Raw genomic sequence first — 8,549 nt, 5'->3', positions numbered from 1 at the left:
TCTTGCTCTGTTGCCCAGGCTGGAGTGCAGTGGCCGGATCTCGGCTCACTGCAACCTCCGCCTCCCCGGTTCAACTGATTCTCCTGCCTCAGACTCCCGAGCAGCTGGGACTACAGGCACGTGCCACCACGCCTGGCTAATTTTTTGTATTTTCAGTAGAGACAGGGTTTCACTGTGTTAGCCAGGATGGTCTCAGTCTCCTGACCTTGTGATCCGCCAGCCTCAGCCTCCCAAAGTGCTAGGGATTACGGGCATCAGCCACTGCACCCAGCCTACACTATTTATTTTTGAACATGTCATATATATTACAAAATTCTAAAGTTACAAAAGGGTATAAAATATAAAATAACTTTTCTCTCCTTCCTGTTGTCTCCTCCCCACAGTTCCTCCTTCTTGGAAACAATAGTGTTATCAGTTTCTTGCATGTGTTCATCCAGGGAGAGTTTAACTAGAGACACATGTTTAATTTATGTATGGATTTGGGAATGGTAGGGGTGTGCATTCAAACTCAGTAATTAGAAACCAAGTTATTCAATTTAAAAAAGGGCAAAAAATATGAATAGAGACTTCCCCAAAGAAGAGATATGAATAGCAAGTAAGCACATGAAGAGATGCTCAATTAGTCATTAGGGAAATGCAAATGAAAGTCACAATGAAATATATCACACACCTATTAAAATGACTAAAATTAGGGGCTGGGCGCCACCAGTGGCTCATGCCTGTAATCCCAGCACTTTGGGAGGCCGAGGCGGACGGATCACATGAGGTCAGGAGTTCGAGACCAGCCTGGCCAACATGGTGAAACCCCGTCTCTACTAAAAATACAAAAATTAGCTGGGTGTGGTGGCATGCGCCTGTAATCCCAGCTACTTGGGAAGCTGAGACAGGAGAATCGCTTGAACCTGGGAGGTGGAGGTTGCAGTGTGCTGGGATCGGGCCACTGCACTCCAGCCTGGGTGACAGAGTGAGACTCCATCTCAAAATAAATATATAAGTAAATAAAGACTAAAATTAAAAGATTGTCCATATTCACATGGAGGGGAACAATGCCCACTGGGGCCTACCAGAGGGTTGGGTAGGTGGAGGGAGAGGATCAGAAAAAATATCTAATGTATACTGGGCTTAATACCTGAGTGATGAAATAATCTGTACAACGAACCCCTGTGACACACCTTTACCTATGTAACAAACCTGCATATCCTGCACATGTACCCCTGAACTTAAAATAAAAGTTAAAAATCCGGGCACGGTGGCTCACACCTATAATCCCAGCACTTTAGGAGGCCAAGGTGGACTGATCACGAGGTCAGGAGATCGAGACCATCCTGGCTAACACGGTGAAATCCCGTCTCTACTGAAAAATAAATAAATAAATAAATTAGTCGGGCGTGGTGGCGGGCGCCTGTAGTCCCAGCCACTCAGGAGGCTGAGGCAGGAGAATGGTGTGAACCCGGGAGGTGGAGCTTGCAGTGAGCCGAGATCGCGCCACTGCACTCCACCCTGGGTGACAGAGAGAGACTCCATCTCAAAAAAAAAAAAAAGTTAAAAAAAAATTGTCCATATTAAGTGTTGGTGAGGTGGAGAAGAAACTAGAATTATATGCTCCTGATATGAATGTAAAATAGTACTACTTCAGAAAGAAGGCAGTTTCTAAAAAACTTAAACATACACCTGCTGGGCGTGGTGGCTCAAGCCTGTAATCCCAGGACTTTGGGAGGTTGAAGCAGGCAGATCAGGACCTTAGGAGTTCAAGACCAGCCTAACCAACATGGTGAAATCCCGTCTCTACTAAAAATACAAAAACTAGCCGGGTGTGGTGGTGTGCGCCTGTAATCCCAGCTACTTAGGAGCCTGAGGCAGGAGAATCTCTTGATCCCAGGAGGCAGAGGTTGCAGTGAGTCGAGATCACGCCATTGCACTCCAACCTGGGCGACAGAGCAAGCCTCCGTCTCAAAACAAACAAACAAAACACACCTATCGTATAACCCAAATATTTCACTCCTAGGTATTTAAGAGCAAAGGAAGTATATGTCCACATGAAGACTTATACACAAATGCTCATAGCAGCTTTATTTGTAATAACTAAGAACTTGGAACAACTCAGATGTCTATGAGCAGATGAATAGTTTATCAAACTGTGGTATGCCAGTAAAATGGAACGAATGTTAAGCAATAAAAAAGGAATGAACTACTGATACATGCAACAATATGAATCCATCTCAAAATCATTTCGTTGAGTGAAAAAACGCATGCACTGTATTATTTCATTTATATAAAATTCCATGAAAAGCAAACTATAGTGACAGAAAGCAGATCAGTGGTTGCCTGAAAAGTGGGTGGGAATAGTGAAAGGTGCAGATTGCAAAAGTGCACGAGGAAATTTTTAGGGGCTCATTATCATGATTTTGGCAACGGTTTCACAAATGTATGTTCATGTCAAAACACATCAAATTTTACAACCTAATTATGTGTGGGTTATTGTATGTCAATTATTTTTATTATTATTTTATTTTGGTTTTTTGAGACGAGTCTCGCTCTGTCACCAGGCTGGAGTGCAATGGCGCAATCTTGGCTCACTGCAACCTCTGCCTCCCTGCTTCAAGCCAAGTCTCCTGAATCCGAGTAGCTGGGACTACAGGCACGCGCCACCATGCCCGGCTAATTTTTTTGTATTTTTTAGTAGAGACGGGGTTTCACCATGTTAGCCAGGTTGGTCTCGAATTCCTGACCTCAGGCAATCGGCCAGCTTCAGCCTCCCAAAATGCTGGGATTACAGGCGTGAGCCACCGCGCCTGGCTGGGTTATGGTATGTCAATTTTTACCGGCATAAAACTGTTAAGGCCTGTAATCCCAGCACTTTGGGAGGCCGAGGTAGGCGGATTACCTGAGGTCGGGGAGTTCGAGACCAGCCTGACCAACATGGAGAAACCTCATCTCTACTAAAAATACAAAAATTAGCCGGGTGTGGTGGCGCATGCCTGTAATCCCTGTAATCCCAGCAACTCGGGAGGCTGAGGCAGGAGAATCGCTTGAACCCAGGAGGCGGAGGTTGCGGTGAGCCGAGATTGCGCCACTGCACTCCAGCTCGGGCAACAAGAGCGAAACACCGTCTCAAAAAAACCAAAACTAAACTAAAACACTGTTAAGGGCAGTTAAAAACCAGCCCATATTCCCAGGCTGTTTTTTTGTTTGTTTGTTTTGTTTTCTTTTTTCTTCGGGGTTGGAAAAAAACTAAATTCTCATTCACCGCACATGCCACTCCTCACTAACCACGAGAAACCCCATCCAACACCATCCACCGGGTCCCTGCCTTGCCCTCCTAATCCCGCCAGCGGGGTGTCTTCTCTCTGCCTCCCGCTAGAGGGCGCGTACAGAGGAGGTCAAAGTTTTTGGCTCGCTAGCTCAGCCCCAACGCCTGCATGAACTTCCGGCTACACGCCATTCCGCTTCCCGGGGAACGTTTGGGCTGTAGTACGGGTTCCCTATGGGACTCTGAAGCCTGAGGATATCCGGCGCGCAACGTTTGTTCGGCGCGGAGTTAAGCGCCCCGGCCGTAACTTAGGGGAAGTGGACCAGGCTTGCCGCTGCCCAGGGCGGTCCTTTCGTTTCCACCGGAGTGGAGGGGAGAGTGCTGCCATGGCAGCCCCTGCACAGCCCAAGAAGATCGTGGCCCCTACAGTGTCCCAGATCAACGCGGAGTTCGTGACCCAGGTGAGCTCGGGCGAGTCTGGTGTATGTGTGAGTGGGTAAGGACGTCGTGGCCCCGAGGCCTGGTGGTGGTTTTTTTTTGTTTTTTTTTTTTTCCAGGACTAGGAGCACGGAGGAGGCATTCGTTTGTTAATTCATTCACACAAGTCTTTTTGCTGAGTATCAGCTCCGTGCCGGCCGCTCTGCTGGGTGCTGGGCATACCGTGGTGAATTGGCTGCCCTGGCCTGAGGGGTTCATGGCCTAAGACAGACAGACACATAGGCCGGGCGCAGTGGCTCAAGCCTGTAATCCCAGCATTTTGGGAGGCCGAGACGGGCGGATCACGAGGTCAGGAGATCGAGACCATCCTGGCTAACACGGTGAAACCCCGTCTCTACTAAAAAATACAAAAAAAAATAGCCGGGCGCGGTGGCGGGCTCCTGTAGTCCCGGCTACTCGGGAGGCTGAGGCAGGAGAATGGGGTAAACCCGGGAGACGGAGCCTGCAGTGAACTGAGATCCGGCCACTGCACTCCAGCGCGGGCGACAGAGTGAGACTCTATCTCAAAAAAAAAAAAAAAAAAAAAAAAAAAAGACACATAAAAAGAAAACTAAGAGTTTTGCTGTATTGGAGTTTGTCTCAGGAGCAATTGATTCAGAGAGGAGGGAACACCCCAGTCTATCTGAGACTGGCAAGTAGGCTTCGCAGCAGAGTGATGCTGGACTGCCTCTTCAAGTAGGAGGAGGCTTTTTCCTGGTCCGTAGAGTGTCCTGAGTTTTTGAGCAGCGATGAGAAACTGACGAGACACCTCCAAATAGACCCATTTAAGAAGAGAGTGATTCTGTAGTTGGAGAGCGTTCATTTAGAATCTGTTTACTATCTTGCATTGTGAGCCACAGTTGGCTTTGGATAGGGAAACACAGTCCTGTGGTTGTCAGCATCATTCCTCATTCTTACTCTTTATTTGCGAATTGTGTAAGAGTGTAAGTAGTTCAGTGTAGAAGTTATCATGCCCACCTGCTTCTTTATTCTTTATTCCTTGTCTCAACAGATTTGCCAGGGCAGAAGCCTAGGGAGAAAGTTTGAATCCTCCCTTAATCCCTACATTTCTACATTCTGAGTATCTCTGGAATCTGTCTGGTCTTCTACATCCCTGGCACCCTAAGCCTGGTTGCCATTGTGTTCTGCCTGGACCAAGGTATCCTAATCTGTTATATTGTTCTTCTTCTTGCTCTCCTCTAGCCCATTCTTCATGTTGCTTTCCGAGTGATTTCATACAAGTGCAAATCTCATCATATCACTTGCCTTCTTAAAATCTCTCCCTTCCTTTCCTTCCTTTTTTTCTTTCAAGATAGGGTCTCACTATGTTGCCCGGCTCAAGTGATCCTTCCACCTCAGCCTCCCTTGTAGCTGGGACTATAGGGAACTACACTAAGACTGGCTGTCCTTAAAATCTTCAGCCGGGCAGGGTGGCTCATGCCTGTAACACCAGCACTTTGGGAGGCCGAGGCAGGTGGATCACCTGCGGTCAGGAGTTCGAGACCAGCCTGACCAACTTGGAGAAACCCCATCTCTGCTAAAAATACAGAATTATCGAGGCATGGTGGCGCATGCCTGTAATCCCAGCTTCTCAGGAGACTGAGGCTGGAGAATTGCTTGAACCCGGAAGGCAGAGGTTGCAATGAGCCGAGATCCTCCCCAGAATAACTGGGGGTGAGGTGAAGATTTTCTGTTGAGTTGGAGAGTGATTGGTAATTTGGGAAGGTGTTATTTATTTATTTATTTTTGAAATGGAGTCTTGCTCTGTTGCCCAGGCTGGAGTGCAGTGGCTTGGTGTTGGCTCACTGCAATCTCCGCCTCCCAGGTTCAAGCGGTTCTCCTGCCTTAGCCTCCCGAGTAGCTGAAATTATAGGTACACAACCACCACGCCCGGCTAATTTTTGTATTTTTACTAGAGATGGGGTTTTACCATATTGGCAAGGCTGGTCTTGAACTCCTGACCTCAGGTGATCCACCCGCCTCGGCCTCCCAGAGTGCTGAGATTACAGGTGTGAGCCACCACGCCTGGCTGGAAGGTGTCATTTAAGTAGGAAGTTACTGTAATATTTTTAGAGGCTATTCCTCAGGGCCAGTATCCTAACTGCTTGGGAGGCTCTTTAAGTGTGTTGTCTGTACAGTTCATTGCTGAGCTATGAAAGCAAAGAAAACAGGTCCCATCTTTTAAGTATTCCAATTAAGTGAGAAGGAAAGGTGGATAAGCAATCAAATATTTATAATGTAGAAAGGTAAGATTATAAAGAGTTATATACAAAATGAAGATGAGAAAGCAATTGTCGCCATCAGGTAGTGTTGAGGACAGCCTCACAGAAGTAACATTTCAGATTTTACTTCATTTGTCCATCCATTTATCCATCAGACTTTGTGAGTGCCTCTGATATGCCAGATACTGCAGTCACCTTTTTATAAATATATTGAGTCTTTGTGCTTGACAGCTTTCTATTTTTAAAGAGATTATAATTGAGTTTTAAAACAAAACCCTATGAGTAAGACTATGCTGTTTCTTTAAATATGTAGAGAGAGTTATATATTTGTTTAAATTTCACAGTTTACAGGTAAAGCCTAATCTGAAATATGCCAACTCTTTTTTTTTTTTAATTTAAATTTTTTTTTTTTTTTGAGACAGAATCTCGCTCTGTCGCCTGCCTAGGCTGGAGTGCAATGGTGCAATCTTGGCTCACTGCAACCTCCACCTCTTGCTTTCAAGCGATTCTTCTGCCTCAGCCTCTTGGGTAGCTGGGATTACAGGCGTGTGCTACCACCCCCAGCTAATTTTTGAATTTTTAGTAGAGACAGGGTTTCACTATGTTGGACAGGCTGGTCTTGAACTCCAGACCTTGTGATCCACCCGCCTCGACCTCCCAAAGTGCTAGGATTACAGGCGTGAGCCACTGCGCCCGGCTAATATGCCAGCTCTTATATTCTCTGTAATAACCAGCTGATAGACTACAATTTTTTTTTTTTAAGGTTTTGTTATGGGTGTGAACTAATCATTTAAAGGCTCATTATTTTAGAAAGTATTCATGAAGATTTTGAGTATCATTTGTAATACTTGCTCAACTATTAACTAACTGTAATCTTGGGCAGATCACTTATTTTTTCTAGACCGGGGTTTCCTTATTGGTAGGCTGAAGATGTTTGGCTCTGTGGTTATTAACTGAGCTGTATTGTTTTCCTAGGGGTGGTTGGAGAGGATTTTTTTGTTTGTTTGTTTAAATCACAATGGCATGTTGTAGTGCAAAGCACTACTGGCATTTAGTGGTTTGGGGTCAAGGATGCCAACTGGCCTGCATGCCTGTATAGTCCCTTCAGATTTACTCTGTCCCGCAGTGCCCAGTAGGGCCTTGTTAAGAAACAGCTTATCACTAAATGATCTATCTTCCAGCTCTACAATGGCATGAATCTGTGACTTACTGTTTATACTATTTACTTTTGCAGTTAGCATGTAAATACTGGGCTCCCCACATCAAGAAGAAATCACCTTTTGATATAAAGGTAAGTATTTTGGGTTTGCAACATAATTCTTGAGAAGTTACACTCCTTTTAGAGGGTTATTTCAACAAAAGCTTTCCATAATTTTTTAAAACTTAAAAACAACCTAAGAATCTTCAAAAAAAATGCAATTTTTTGCTTATCAAACTTAGCAATTATTTATGTTAGGAAATTTGGAAGACATAGAAACTACACATAAGAAAATAATCACTACCCAGAGATAACCTCTCTTACCATTTTGTTGTATTTTCTTTAAACCTTAAAAAGAAAGTGTATGTGTATAATTTACTTAACTGTTTTCTGTTTATAGATTCTTAGATTGTTTTAATTTATCATTATTATAAATGATTCTTAGATTGTTTTAATTTATCATTATTATAAGTGATCATGTAATAAATATCTTTGTAAATATACAGAAATTTTGTACAAGTTTTGATAGTTAATTTAGGATTAAATCTGTTGTGTTATCTTGTTTTTAGAGTGGTGAATGAGGTAAAGGTCTATAATAAAGATGGAAGAAGCAGGAGTTGTATAGTGTAATAACTAAAGTCCAGTAATATTCAATAAGGAAATTGAACTTATTCAATTGAATAAGTCCAACTGAAGCAATTTAGAACAAATAATACGACAAATTCCCAAATATAGGGTTAATTCTCATTGAAATAGGTTCTTAAAGAGAGGTCTAAGACCAGGTGTGGTGGCTCATGCCTTTAATCCTAGTGCTTTGGGAGGCTAAGGAGGGAAGATCACCTGAAGCCAGGAGTTTGAGACTAGACTGGACAGTAGTGAGATCTTGCCTCTACAAAAAAATTTAAAAAATTGACTTGGTGAGGTGACTCATACATGTAGTCTCAATTGCTGGAAGCTGAAGTGGAAGGATGACTGAACTGAGCCCAGGAGTTTGAGGCTGCAGTGCAGGCCACTGCACTCCAGCCTGGACAACAGAATGAGACCCTGTCTCTTAAAGAGAGTGAGGTCTTTATTTTTTTATTTTTTATTTTTATTTTTTTGAGACAGAGTCTTGCTGTGCTGCCCAGGCTGGAGTGCAGTGGCCGGATCTCAGCTCACTGCAATCCGGCCACTGCAAGCTCCGCCTTCCGGGTTCACGCCATTCTCCTGTCTCAGCCTCCCGAGTAGCTGGGACTACAGGTGCCAGCCTCGTCGCCCGGCTAGTTTTTTTTTTGTATTTTTTAGTAGAGACGGGGTTTCACCGTCTTAGCCAGGATGGTCTCGATCTCCTGACCTCGTGATCCGCCCGTCTCGGCCTCCCAAAGTGCTGGGATTACAGGCTTGAGCCACCGCGCCCGGCCTA

The 8,549-nt window shown here is 44.6% G+C and overlaps 1 protein-coding gene across 2 annotated transcripts in view; it reads left to right on the top strand.

The window, feature by feature from the left end:
- Positions 1–3,410: 3,410 nt before the first annotated feature.
- AQR (aquarius intron-binding spliceosomal factor) overlaps positions 3,411–8,549 on the top strand; it is a 124,608-nt gene continuing 119,469 nt past the window's right edge. Inside the window, exons 1-3 of one of the 2 annotated variants that reach the window (XM_017894283.1) lie at positions 3,478–3,711; positions 4,740–4,886; positions 7,184–7,240. The gene's annotated coding sequence lies outside the window, so the exon portion shown is untranslated. Of the gene's footprint in view, positions 3,712–4,739; positions 4,887–7,183; positions 7,241–8,549 lie in introns of both variants that reach the window. The other variant, XM_017894282.1, reaches the window with a different exon arrangement.

The sequence above is a fragment of the Rhinopithecus bieti genome, unplaced genomic scaffold (genome assembly GCF_001698545.2).
Source record: "Rhinopithecus bieti isolate Rb0 unplaced genomic scaffold, ASM169854v2 scaffold_23748, whole genome shotgun sequence".
Classification (NCBI taxonomy): Eukaryota; Metazoa; Chordata; class Mammalia; order Primates; family Cercopithecidae; genus Rhinopithecus; species Rhinopithecus bieti.
The sequence above is the reverse complement of the archived record's forward strand: the minus strand, read 5'-3'. Positions and strand labels throughout refer to the sequence as shown.